General features: G+C 42.5%; 1 protein-coding gene across 3 annotated transcripts in view; it reads left to right on the forward strand.

Moving 5' to 3' along the window:
• Positions 1-521: 521 nt before the first annotated feature.
• Positions 522-14838, forward strand: part of greb1l (GREB1 like retinoic acid receptor coactivator) — a 417126-nt gene continuing 402809 nt past the window's right edge. For all 3 annotated transcript variants that reach the window (XM_072467885.1, XM_072467884.1, XM_072467887.1), the window contains exon 1: positions 522-760. The gene's annotated coding sequence lies outside the window, so the exon portion shown is untranslated. The remainder of the gene's footprint in view (positions 761-14838) is intronic.

Here is a 14838-nt window from a genome sequence, read left to right on the forward strand (position 1 = left end):
TAGTCTTACTTTTTAAGTGCCTCATTAGTTGGAGAGTGATGTGGAGACCTGCAAAAAAATGTTTATCCTTGGCAGATGAGGAAAGAGGATTCATTAAAAAAAACCTTCATAGTATTTTATTGAGGCTGCAAAATGTTTTTTTTGGGGGGCACTGCTATCAGTATAAAAACAACGGTGTGCACGTATTCTCAGCAGAGAAAGTTGGATTTGAAGTTGCCACTAGCCTGCAGTCTCTGCAAACTCCAAACCCAAAGCTCCACTTCGCTGCAGTTTTGACGTAACCCATCAGGCCAAACCACTCTCACCGAGGAGGAAACTGCAATATCTCTTCTGCAATAATTGGCTCCCATGCTCTTTTCCCCCTCTGTAAATAAAACAGAAGAGTATTAGAAATAATTCAATGCCTGATATCGAAACGTGGTGTGCTGGTGTAGCAGGAAAGAGGGGTGGTCAGAGTCGGTCCCTGTATTCCCCCCCTCCTGCTGTTAATGATGGATGGTGCAGCGCAGAGTCCTGGCTGTGTCACAATGCTCCGCTCGTTGGTGTTGGCTCTGACCGTGTGTACAAGAGCCGTCTGAGCTGGCGAGGACGAGCGGTTTGTGCAAACCCCAGTCCCACTTAGCACACGACACGGAGTAGTCACAGCACCCAAAAGCAATGCGGTAAGGTCGGCGAATCCAGCGTACAAATCGAGTCACCATCGGGCAGCCGACGTGAGGAGGGAGAGAGTTTGCATGCACTCGCCTGAAAAAAGGAAAATGTAAGTTGCTAAAATCCGGTTGCAGCACTCTTCGTTTTATTGCCGTTGACCGCCACATGCCTGGGGTTACAAGAGGCAGGCTTGGCGATGCGACACCGTGCCTTTTTGATCGTCCGCTACATTTGTACAGGGCGATGTCATTTTTCTTTCCTCCAATTTCTTTGTGCTTAGACCTTGGGTACAATCCAGGTTACAGTAAAATGAGCTTTAAATGTGGAGGGGTATGTGTTTCTCTTGTAGCCAGAATAAAACGCTGATTTATATCAGGACGTGACATTGGCTGACTTTATTCGAGAACGGGCACGTTTATTTATCCTCTTTGGTTATTATAATTCAAGCTAGAACATTGTAAATATGCACATATTTTCGATTGCTCTGGCGTCCGTCTTGATTTCCATTTAACGTGTTTTAAAGGTTTTGAATCACGTTTGCGTAAACATGAATGTTCGGAAACTGGAAGTTCTTTTTAATGAGTATATTTTCAGTTTTCCTTTGTGTTTCTAGTCAAGTTTGAGCAAATTTAAATAGAAAATATGCATTCACTACTCTACACAAATTATACAAGACAATTATGCAACATTTGAATATCAAGCGTTCCGAAATTAAAAGGACCAGTGAATTCGTGTTGACTGAAAAATTGCTGAGGGTTTTATTCGCGTGCTTGGGATAGCTATTGTTTGCAGGGTAATTTTATCACAACATTATTTTATAACTTAACATATTGTAATAACACAAGCGCTGAGTTGAACATATAACATTTAAAACAAACCTTTTCAATGAGTATGTGTTAATATCGGTCGTAACTACCGTTTGAATGTAGTGATCGTTCTATGTGCTGGGAAATAAAGGTACTTGGACGTGTCTCTTTATTATGTGCCAAGTAAAATAAGATTGAGGATGGTTGGGAATGCATTGAAATGAACAATATTTCTGTCTTGTCTGAGCTGCATTGTTGCTCCCACTGGAAACCCCGCCGCGTTATATTACCATAAAAATGGTCGTGATTGTAAATACAAAAAATAACCTTTTAGGCTCTTTGGACTTCATGCTGGGCTGTGATTTGTTGTCTTTTTTTAGCAGAGTGGAATAATTAACAATAGTGTGATGTAAGTTAGTGCCATTGGCCAAAAGACGGCGATATTCCAAGTAGCACCTTGTCAAGGTGGGTAGATGGAAGAGTTGGGGGGCAGGGGAGAAAGCGACACTAGAGGAGCGGGTGACAAAGGAAGGAGGAGCTAAACGAGGAGATGAGAGAGAGAGAGAGAGAGCCAAAGAGAGGAAGGTGGATGACAGAGCCAAATGAACTGCCCTCGTACCACTCTCCCGGAGTTCAGAGACTCGACGGCGGGAGCTGTGGCCCCACTTTGTTCCCATACATCCTGAGTTGCTCATGGCCACTCAAGACTAGCGAACAAAAAGTGGCCAAGACCTGCTGGAGAGGTTTCGGGCCGACATGACACGTCGATCTTGAACCCTGGGGTAAAAGGAACAACTCTTCACTGTATCACTGGGCACTATGTTTGAACAGGCGACCCGACGTTTTATGTCCACAATCTCACATGTCGACACCAGCTTTTAGCTCCTCCCAGTTTGGAACTCTCCTGTTGATTTTGTATAGTTCAAGTACATATTTACTGTATTCCCACTCTGTTTCGGGTTAGCAATGTCTTTGAGCAGCAGAGTAATGGACACATATAACCCTTCCTCTACCCAAATGGGGCAGATGTTTAAATTGAAAAATGACTGAGGAACTGAAAAACTGCTCACAGGCAACACTGTTAACTTACTGACATTGTGGAAAGTCTGTTGGATGTTACAGTCCTTAATACACTTTTGATTGTTGATATTCTTACAGAATTTACTCTTGTGAATCTCAAAACGCGTATGATGTGCCTGTCTTTCTAAATGGTGAAAGAAAATGAAGCAAAATTGTGAGATCTTGAGTATTTAAAAAAAAAGACAATGTTTTCCATTGGATGATGTGAATATCTAGAAAACATATTTTCGTGATTTAATTGCAGCTGCAAATTGTTTGACAAGTTGGTCTGACAGACATGAGCCATCCAACTGTTAATTAAATATTTCCTTCTATTTTAACACATTTGACCAAATAAATGTATTTCCAATTCTATTGTCGAGTTCTGTTGAGAAATGCTTATTAAAAATCAGCTTTAAATAGAATTCCTCCCTTTAGTTAATCAGTTCTGCCGAGGCTCCGTACATATGTTTAGTAATTTATATACCAATCATTGCAATGAAAGTGAAATTAAAAAATATATAAATTTAGAGTACCCAATTTATTTATTTTCCAATTAAGGGGCAATTTAGCCTGGCCAATCCACTTACCCTGCACATCTTTGAGTTGTGGGGGTGAGACCCACACAGACACAGGGAGAATATGCAAACTCCACATGGACAGCGGGCCAGGATCGAACCCGGGTCCTCGGCGCCCTGAGGCAGCAGTGCTAACCACTGCGCCACCATCCCGTCCTAAAGTGAAAGTTAGTTTCTGAAATTTTGCTCTATTACAGTGCAAATTATCCATTCATTTTTCAGGGTACTTGCTGGTTAGCACTGCACAAAATAAAACCTTTTCTAATCACTGGTATGCTTATTACAAAGGTGAAGTTTATGTTCCAACACGCTATTTCCAGTTGTCAATGCTATAAGAGTCCCACCATTGGGCACTAATGTCTGATAAAAGGTCAGTGACCTGAAAGGCTAATTCTGTTTCTCTCTCCACAGTTGCTGCCTGGCTTGCTAAGTATTTCCATCATTTTCCGCCTTTACTTCAGATTTCCGCCATGTTTTGCTCTGATCTGTTTGAAAACACTGCAATGTCCTGCCGGAAATAATAAGTCTCAAATTGTCCTCTTAGATGAAGGATTGCTACACTATGATCTTGGAAACTTAAGCCCATATTGAATATTTAAAGAAGCACATTCCTAAAGCTGCACACTTTCAGCTATTTCCCATTTAACTAATTGTCTGTTTAATTATGATGTGTTAATTTCTCAACAACTTATATAGCACCTTTAATGTAAAACACCACAAGACGCTTCACGAATGTTTGATCAGGCAAAGAAATGGAGAATGAGCCAAAGAAGGCGATATTAGGACTAAAAACTTGGTCAAGGTGTTTAGTAGAGTTGGCTCCTTAAACTTAAGTTCATCCAAAACTCTGTTGCCTATACCTTTTAAAAAAAATAAATTTAGAGTACTCAATTATTATTTTTTTAATTAAGGGGCAATTTAGCATGGCCAATCCATATCTTTGGGTTGTGGGGGCGAAACCCACGCAGACACGGGGAGAATGTGGAAACTCCACACGGACAGTGACCCGGGGCCGATATCAAACACGGGTCCTCGGCGGTGTAGGCAGCAGTGCTAGCCACTGTGCCATCGTGCCGCCCAGCTGTACCTTAACTTCTTTAAAATTATCTTATTAAATGGCGGAGCAGGCTCGAGGGGCTGAATGGCCTACTCCTGCTGCTTGTTCATATGTAGCAAAAGAGATCCACAGGCCTCAACAAAGTGAGACATTCGCTGCTGACAGATTTAAACACCTTTAATGTGGATGTCTTCTTTAAAAAAAACTCCGCCTTTGGATCATCTTGGTAACTTAATACATTAACTTAATTGGGGCCAGCTGTAAATCTAAATGCTGAGAGTTTGTTTTCAGTTAGCATGGCGCTGATGCAAACTCTGATTTTGTAGGGATTGCATTATAATGTAGCCTGTAATCTTAGCTCGGAAACACTCAACAAAACTGTCTAGGCCATGGCCACAACATCCTTACTCCACATCATCAATTTAAAAATGTGATTACACATTCTTGAACAGTCGAACAATACAGGGTACTACAATTTCTGGCAGATGGTTTCATTCTGTAAGCTTTCCAATGATGCATCATAATTTTATTTGGTTAAAAAGACATAATTTTAAAGGACAGTTGGTTGTCTCTCTATTCAGTATGATGGACAATGCTTTCTTGTCCATGTGATGCGACATAAAAGATTAAAATATTGCATCTTTAATATACAGGTTTTGGTTCCTGGATTTATTGACAATAGTTTTAAGATTAAGAAATGCCTTTCTGAATTTATTTTAGAGAGATATATTTTATTCCATTGAGATTAGGCATAAATGCTTAAATTAATATTAAAAAATTTTTTTTTTAAGACTACCCAATTAATTTTTCCAATTAAGGGGCAATTTAGCATGGTCAATCCACCTAGCTTGCATATTTTTGGGTTGTGGGGGTGAAACCCATGCAAACAAGGGCAGAATGTGCAAACTCCACACGGCAGTGACCCAGAGCCTGGATCGAACCTGGGACCTCGGCGCCGTGAGGCCGCAGTGCTAACCCACTGCACCACCGTGCTGCCCAAATGAAGATTTATTAACAGACTTTTCTCATTGATCTGCAAGTGGTAACTGTCGAGTCAAATAATCCTCAAATGCAATTTTATTTTTCAGCAGAAATCTCAAAAGTCTAGGTCTGACTAAAGTTTTCACTTCAGAGAGCCAGAAATATGTGCTGGTTTGAATCTTATAATCCCTGCAGAATCCATCAATGAACTCACAGTTTTGAGCATAGTTTTTGGGTGGTATGAGTGTTATAGAACTTGTGGAAGATTGAAGAATTAGTGGTAATTTGAGAATCTTTTAGACATCTGTCATTGGATATTTGTGAAGGAGATTGTGTAACTCCTCTCTCGGTTGACTGCCTTGTAAAGGATTCCCTCATTGGACAATAATCCTATTCCATTTGTTGCTTTTCCCTACGGCACTTTGTAGCTAGGCTTTGGAGTAGTGAGATAATATTGGTGAGAAACAGCTGTGATGCAGCAAGATTACACTTTCTTTCTAAGGACACCTCAGTGTTTCATGTAGAAGCCACATTAATTACCATAAAGAAAGAATACTAAGTGAAAAAAATCCAAATTGTTTTACAATGATATGTCCATTAAAGAAACATTTTGATACTATGTTCCAGAAGCAACATTAAATTGAGCTTCTGTCTTAATTTCAGCCTTTGTAGCACAGTTAGAGAATGTTTTTGCAAAATTAATTTCTCGACCAATGTAGTGCCGTATGACCCACATACAGCAATTTTTTTTTAATGAGTTAATCTTCCTTCGTGATGTGAGTTCAGGAAAAATATTGACCTGGAGAACTGTCCTGTTCCTCCTTGAGTAGTGACTATTTTTATCTACATCTGAACAGACAGGTAAGGTGTCCATTAAGATCTCATCTGAAACACGGCACGATTAACAATGCAGAACACTCTGAATTTCAACCCAGATTATATGCCCATGTCATTGTCAGATATTTATCTGTTTTGAATGTATATCTGTGAGGTCTGCCAGCATATCCAATGTTTCTGCCAGTGAATGTAGCGGACTCTTAAATACCCTCTGAATGGGCAGCAAATTCTGACTTTTCCTATGATGCCCACATGCCATGAAAAAATATAAAGTAAAATCTTAAGACGATGATTCCTGACGTGATTGAGACATTTTGTCTGTACCTTGTGCATACCAGTTTTGAATCATTTTTACCCCTACTGAATGTCGGTAACACCTTGGACAGTTCTCTAGTTTTACTTTACTTTTTATGGTCCATTTCCACCATCTATCCATGAATTTTATTTTATTTGGTGTAAGCCACGTTTTCAGGGATTTAATTTTTGAATGGGAATCATAAAAGTATTGATTTAATAAAATTACAGTCGAATTACAAAACCAGAAGATCAATGTGGCCAATTCTATTATTGCTGTTTATAGTTCTTCAACTGAAGTAACTCCTCTCATTCCATTTCCTTGCCTCTTCTCCATATTTTTTACATTGTCCTTTTATAAACACTTTTAAATTATATATTCTGTTCTTCAGTCATCACTTGTAGTGAAGCATTCCGTGATCTAAAAACCATCTGTGTGTAAAGCACTTTAACTTCTTCCTTTGCGCTTCTGTTGATATTTTCAACACCTTGTTTCCAGTTTTCCAACTCTTGGAAGTAATCTTTTACAGTTTATCTCCCAAAATCTTTACTAAATTTGGAAAACCGCTAGTAGTAGTTACTCCCTTAACCTATTCTGTTTTAGTAAAAAATAATTTTTTTCACCTTTCTCTATAAATTTAACCTTTGTTCCTGTTATAATCCTAGTGAATTTTTGCTGTGCTCTTTCCATAGCTCCAACATCCTTCAACAATGGGGTGCCCAGACTTCATACAGTACAGAGTCCAATTGTAGCTTAATGACTGTTTGTATAAATTCAACAAATCCATGCTGCTTTTGTGCACAATGGCCCTATATATAATCTTTTGCAATTGTTTCTACCTGCACTCCCGTATCCATGTATCTGCATCTCTAAATATCTCTGATCTTCCATTCAATTAAGAAGGTTACTTATTCACAAAGTTACTACTGAATAAAACGCACAATGTCACATTGCTCTGCCCTCTTGAAAAGTCATGCATTTTCATAGTCTCCCTTTTTTGGTATATAATGTAAACTTTAGTACCCACTCCAGCATCAGGACATAGCCTCCAAATCGGAGAATCCAGCCCGGCATCTTTTGGAACTTTTATCCTGAGTAGTTATTCCAAATCATTCTCAAGTGTACATATGTGCCCTCAGTAAAAAATAAAACCGAGGCAAAGTACTTCAGAATAATTTCCATTATTCGCTCACTCCGAAGTACAAAATTAATTTCTAGGCGGGTCTACCTGTTTTTGGATTATCATTTTGCTTCTTGGTCAATCACTGATCCATCAGGCAGGTCAGGTGCTTAACAGCAGCTGATGTTTAGAATTATTAGAATGCAACACACACAAATTGTTACATGATTACTATTTTCCATTCAGTTTGTTTAATGTGGTATAAAGATTTCAGTGATCCAGGGCGGGATTCTCTGACTCCGGGCCGGCGATTCTCCGCACGGGATGGGCCTAGTGGCCGCCAAGATAGGCCAAGTCCCGCCAGCGCCGTTCACATGTGGTCCTAGCCAGCAGGACCTTGCCGTCCATCCAACGGGGGAGCGGCCTGGTGATTGGGGGGGGGTGCTCCACCATGGCCTGGCTCGCGAACGGGGCCTACCGATCGGCAGGCTGGCTTCTCCAGATGGGGGCCTCGTTTACTCCGCGCCGGGCCCCGGTAGCTCTACGTCATGTTGTGTCGGGGCCGGTGCGGAGAACAAAACTAGCATGCATGCGCGAGTTCATTCCGGTCGCAGCGCGCATGTGCGAATTCGCGCCGGCCGCAGCACGCATGCGCAGACCCGCGGCGCCCGTTTGAAGCCGGTATCGGCAGCTGGAGCTGTGTGAGTCACTCCAGTGCCGTGCTGGCCCCCTGTAGGTCGCAGGATCGCTGATCCTAGGGGCCTGTTGATGCTGTCGTAAAACGCGATGGCGCTTACGACAGCGTCAAACTTAGCCTCAGGATCAGAGAATCCCGCCCCCTGTTTCTCTACTGAGATTGCTCAAACTTTACTTTTCTATTGAAAAATATATTTCCTGGTATATGTGGACAATTTCTTGATAACCTTATATGAGGTGTTTATTCCTTTATGAACATAATAGATTCAGGAAATGTAGTTCATTGGCAATTACTGGTTCAGGAATAAAATAAAATTCACACATAAAACTGAAAGAAAAAATTCCAAAAGGAGAATTCAAAGCTGCAATCTAAATCAACCTGCACTTGAGTGATTTATTACGTTTTCTGTCCTGACTTGATTATATTGCTGCTTTGTAATTGTTTCCAGGTATCCATTTTTCTATTACATCAAAGAAATGGTAACATTTTACTTTGTCTAATATCGGAGTAAAAAAAAGTTCTTGGCAGTGTATAGAAGACCTGTCATTTTGTGGAGTTAACCTTTGTTAATGAAATTTCTTAACTGACACTGAGCAGCCACTTAGTCGATGATGGGGTTGACTGACCACATTACTTTGTAAAGAGAAAATAAGAGAGTTAACACTTTGGGGATAGTTTGAGATAATTTTTGGGATTACACATTTTAATTCTTATGCAACAGTTACGTTTGATCAAAACCGCAATTGAGTATGCTTGTAGAAGCTATTTAAGTAGGTTTAATCAGCTTTCACAGACCTAAGACTTATTCAAATAAATGCCATGGAACTTTGCTTACTGGAGAGTCAGAGACTTTAAGGTGACTTGATTTAGGTGTTTATGATTATTATGGATATAATTATACAGAAACCTGATTAATATGGATATAATCATCATATAAAATAGAAAGTTTTTGATGCGATGGATTCACTTAGGATTAGGTGTCAAAGCTACAAGCTGAGGAAGCAAGTCTGAGGTTGGATCTATGAAAACTTTCCTTTTCTGAGGGTGATTGACCTGTGTAATAGGAGCGAAGGGCAGGTCGTGGAGGCTGATTCCTTCCAGCCCTCCAAGAAGGCATTAGATGGATTACAGGAAAGCACAGTCATTTTGACATGTGGAGGCAAGAATGCATTGTTTCTACACACAAAAAAAAATGACTTGGTGCCTTCTGGGGTTTGTTTGATTGCCTGTGATGAGTTGAAGAGGAGCTTTTGCCAGAAGACTCAATTTAGCTATGGGTCTGTTTTCATCTCACTCGGGCGGGGCGGGGCGCAATGTTGGTGCATAGAGATGGAATTACCCAGTGAATCGGGCTGATGGGTGAGCATATACACCTTTTTTTCACCCTGAAACTTAAATGTGCACCATATACCATCAAGTATGAGGCAACTTTTGAAGCCTCCAAAACGTTTTCCAAAAATGGGGACTGACTTGTACGCAGAGTATAACCATGTGAACTGCTGATGTGGGTGTGAGTGCTCATTCTTTTGAAATGATAACACCGGTAATGCATATTAAGTTAATGTGACACCGTTTATTTAATTAATTAATTTTATAAAGCTAACCACAATCAAAGCATTTTAAAACCATCAAATTTATTGTCTTTGGCATCCGACACAGAGTTCATCGAATTGATTCTGAGTCACTTTGGCTATGACCAATTGTAAGGATCCCCACTCTGGATCAGTTTTGATGCTTTTGCTTTCAGAATCATTCCACCACAACTAATCATCTTTCTATCTATCCATTGAATTGGATATTCCACATTTTTTGAATTATTTGATGACACTTTGTGCACCAATAGCATCCCATGATTTGATAATCATAAGATCAGAAGAAATAGGAGCAGGATTAGGCCATTTGGCTCAGCAAGCCTGCTTCGCCATTCAATATGAAATTGCTGATTGGAATAACCCTTGACAGCCCTGGTCAATCAAACACATGTCCAATTTAGCCTTGAATATATTCAATGACCCACCATCCACTGCTCTGTGTGGAAGAGAATTCCAATGACTAATGACCATTTGCGAGAAGAATTTTTTCCTCATCTCCATCCTAAATCGGAGACTCCTTATTTTTGAACTGTGCCCTCTTGTTCTGAATTCCCCCATGAGAGGAAATACCCTCTTAAGCATCTGCCCTTTCAAGCCCCCTCAGAATCTTATGTTTCAATAACATCACTTCTCATTCAACTAAACAACAATGAATATAGGTCCAATCTGTTCAACTATTCCTAATAAGAGAATTCCTTCATCCCAGGGATCAGCCTAGTGAACATTCTCTGAACTTTTTCCAGTTCAAGTATATTCCTCCTCAAACAAGGAAACCAAAACTTTGCACAGTATACGAGTTGTGGGCTTACCAATACCCTAAACTGTTGTGGCAAGACTCAATTAATTTAATATTCCATTCCCCTTGCAATGAAGGCTAACATCCAACATACATTTGCCATTGTAATTAAATGCTGTACCTGCACGCTAACATTTTGTGATTGATGTATGAGGACATCCAGATTCCTCTCTACTGCAGCATTCTGCAGTCTCTCTCCGTTTCAATAATATTCTGTTCTATTCTTTCTGCAAAATGGTCACCCTCACATTTACCCACAAGATACTCCCATGTGGCAAATATTTGCCCATTCACTTAACCTATCTATATCCCTTTGCTGACTTAAAAAAAAAAATTTAGTGTACCCAATTCACTTTTTCCAATTAAGGGGCAATTTCGCGTGACCAATCCACCTACCCTGCACATCTTTGGGTTGTGGGGGTGAAACCCACGCGAACACGGGGCGAATGTGCAAACTCCACACGGACAGTGTCCCAGAGCCGGGATCGAACCTGGGACCTCGGCGCCGTGATGCAGCAATGCTAACCACCGTGCTGCCCCATCCCTTTGCAGACTTGAGCCAAAATCTTCTGTTCTGGATTCTAGGTTTGGTGGCGGGTATGGAAGTGGGAGTGAATTCTGCTGGTGGGTGGGATGGATACCAGCGCAATTTTGTGTAGTTCAGCTCATTACATATGCATCTGTGAGGAACTTGCTGATTCTCGAGGCGGGGGAAGGCAGGAAGTCACCATCCCCACTGTTACTTCCTGGGGTCGAATGGGACGCCACATTTAAAGAGAACCCGGACCTCCTCACTAACCCACTAACTTTGCCTGGCCACTGCTCCTCCATCCTCCCCCTCTAACTCTTCTCTTCCTTGATCATCCTTCACACATCTTGCACTGCTACCACCAGGTCTTAAGCATAGGCTAGCATTTACAGACACTCCCCAAAGAGGACACTGCAACAGGAACTCACCATTAACCATTAGTGTACAAAAGGTTAGGTTGGGTTACTGGTTCCGGGGATAGGGTGGAGCCTGGGTTTAAGCAGGGTGCTCTTTCCAAGGGCCGGTGCACACTCGATGGGCCAAATAGCCTCCAGCACTGTAAAAAAAGAAAACATTCTATGAACTGTCCGTGTGGAGTTTGCACATTCTCCCCATGTTTGCGTGGGTCTCACCCCCACAACCCAAAGAGATTCAGGCTAGGTGGACTGGCCACGCTAAATTGTCCCTTAATTGGACAAAAAAGAATCGGGTGTACTCTAAATTTATTAAAAAGTATTAACTATTACACAGATACCTTGGGCAGTCCCTGGAGAATATTCTGCATAACACACTGCAATATGGCACATACCAACGAGAACTCTAAAGGACAGGCAGGTATACTTGTACAGGCCCTTATGTTTGTTAATCGTGACGTATTTATGGGATGGTACATCCAGTTTGAGCAGGAGGAAGGCATTTCTCATGTCTTGTTTTGTGAAGGTTGGGCCACCTGCTAATTTGTCATACAAACCCTCTGAGTGGCATAGGGTCAGTTTTGAGACGCTATTGACTGTGTATTTTTAGTCCCCTCGACTAACCTGTCAGGTTTGAGTTTGGGAACAACGGATGCACTCCATGCTGTGAACTGCATCGCTTCTATTATCCCAAGGCCATCCAATCGCTCAAGCACAGATTTCACTTTCTCGAGCAACTTCGGCATAGCATTGGGTTTGACGTAGATTCAGGCCCTGGCTCCTTTTATTTTACCGAGGCCCTCTTGGAAGACTTCTGGATATTTACCAAAATCTCATAAAGCCTTCCAAATAATTTCCAGCCAGTTCAGACGGATACGATGGAGCCAATCCCTGCTCATGAGACTTAGTCCTGATCCTCGCATGGCTATGAGCGGAAGTCGAGCCGATTGTTGTCTTTAGGTTACCAGGGTCGTGGCGGTTTCCATAATTCGCAAAGGTTCCCTTGTATACATGGTTAATCTGGTTCTGGTATCCCATAGGTGTAAGGGTAGAATACCAGTTCAGGGGTGATTGACTGTTTGTTCACCATTGGGGCGGCACGGTAGCACTGTTGCTTCACAGTGCTGGGTTCGATTCCTGTCTGTGCGGAGTCTGCATGTCCTCCCACAAGTCCCGAAAGACGTGCTGTTAGGTAATTTGGACATTCTGAATTCTCCCTCTGTGTACCCGAATTGGCGTTGGAGTGTGGCGGCTAGGGGATTTTCACAGTAAATTAATAGCAGTGTTAATGTAAGCCTACTTGTGACACCAATAAAGATTATATTATTATTGTGACAGAGACAGCGTCCCCCATATTTACCTCCATCTCTAAAGAATGACCGTTTACCTGTAGCCTTATCCTTATTGAGGTGACCTTGATTGTGACGATGCAGTTCAACTGTGGCTGTCATGCACACTTCCATGTTCAGGCTCACACGTGTATGTTCCAGATGGGTAATAGTTGCACATAAGTTGAACATGTTGAACATACACACAAGTGGAACCCCTTCCTGTTAATGAAGGGTGCTCCCGGTTGCCCCGGTGCGCGCAAGGTGACATGCATGCCATCAATTAAGCGCTGGATTTGGGACATCCCGGTAATGGTGGAGAATCCCGCTGCCCGGGCATCTTGATGGGCTAGGTCCAGTTCGAAGTTCGAAAGTACATGTTCAAAGTTCCAGTTCGAACGCACATATCTGCGTAGCATGAAAATCGCTTATTGTCACAAGTAGACTTCAAATTAAGTTTCTGTGAAAAGTCCCTAGTCGCCACATTCCGGCGCCTGTTCGGGGAGGCTGGTACGGGAATTGAACCTGCGCTGCTGGCTGCCTTGGTCTGCTTTAAAAGCCAGCTATTTAGCCCTATGCTCATGCAAGAAATAATACTTTTCACTGTATACTAAAACATGTGACAATAATAAATCAAATCAAATCAAAGGCCCCACAGAGTCTTCTTGCTTCAAGCCAGATTTCCTTCTGGACTCAAATGTCCCCCTGAGCACTTGCTATCCCAGCTATCTTAGAAAAAATTGTCCTTCTTTCCGGCTATAGAAAAGGAAGGAAAGAGCAATTGCAGCCACCAGGCATTTGCAGCCACCAGAAGGAGCAAGCAGCAAACACAACCTGCAAATATTTTAGTTTATTGACAGTATGAAAAGCGAACACAATGAGGACACCAATCACTTGGCACACAGAACACACTCAGACCACTCCCCCACCCTGGGCTACATCAGCGGAAAGGCACACCTGCCCACCGGTAAAAGCTGCTCCAGCAACCCCCCCCTCCCTCCCCAAGCATCAGACCTAAATCACGCGAGGGTGCTAAGAAGCAAACCGCTGGACAAGGACACTGACCTGGGTCCAAGGGAAGAAAGAGAGAATAACCCACCCCTTCACCAGCGCTGGTAGTGTGCACCAAAAGAAAACACAAACCAGACAGGAATATCATGAGAACACCAGCTGCACACCAAAGAGAAAATGGACACCAAAAAACAAAAAGAATACAACCCCCCCCACCCCCCGGGCCCCAACAGCATATCTACATCGTTGGAAAGGCGACAATGCTTGTACAAAAAAGCAAGTGTGTAAATGTCAGTGCATGCATATCGGCTCAAGTGTGCGTGCATAACAAGTATACGCAATAACCCCCCCCCCCACAGCCCCTTCGGTGGAAATCCACTGGTAATCCAATGAGTGGAAGGTCTCACTGATCTGGAGCACAGCGGAGGAGGGGGAGATACTGAAAACCACCTCCCCCTCAGCAGCACTGGAAGCGCCTTCCAGTGACACCCAGGCCACAGAGGCAGGATTGGCTGCAACTGGCAAAAAGGTAATCAGCAGTGACATGGTAGCGATCATACAATCCCCCCACCCAAACATAGACAAAACAAGACACAGTGCAAAAGGAAACCAAGGAACAACAGCGACCTGCACGGCTCCCATAATAGGAGCAGCAGATGGCTACTGAACGTAAAAAGTCACCAGTAGCTCATGAACATGTCCCGGCATAATCTCTGGGCTGCATAGCTGAGCCAGGCTGCCGCGCCTCCTCTCCTGCAGTATCGGTGTCTGATCTTCCATAACCACCCTGGTGGCCACAGGCACACAGGGGGCATGAACAGGTGACTCACAGGTCATGAACAGATAACAGTCAACACAAAAAGAAAGGCCTTTAAAAAACATCCACAGACTGCTTGAGCAAGCCCTCCTACATCCTCAGCTCAGTAGTAGGACCACCAAAATCCTTCTGTCGCCCCACACTCCAGCAGCCAGTAAGCCCAAGGGGAAGAGGCAGTAGGCAATCAGAAAATGCAGCAGCAAACAAACTCACAGCAACAGCAGCCTCTTAATGGGCAATTTAGAAATAGCGGGCAATTTAGCATGGCAAT

Source organism: Scyliorhinus torazame, chromosome 11 (genome assembly GCF_047496885.1).
Source record: "Scyliorhinus torazame isolate Kashiwa2021f chromosome 11, sScyTor2.1, whole genome shotgun sequence".
Taxonomy (NCBI): domain Eukaryota; kingdom Metazoa; phylum Chordata; class Chondrichthyes; order Carcharhiniformes; family Scyliorhinidae; genus Scyliorhinus; species Scyliorhinus torazame.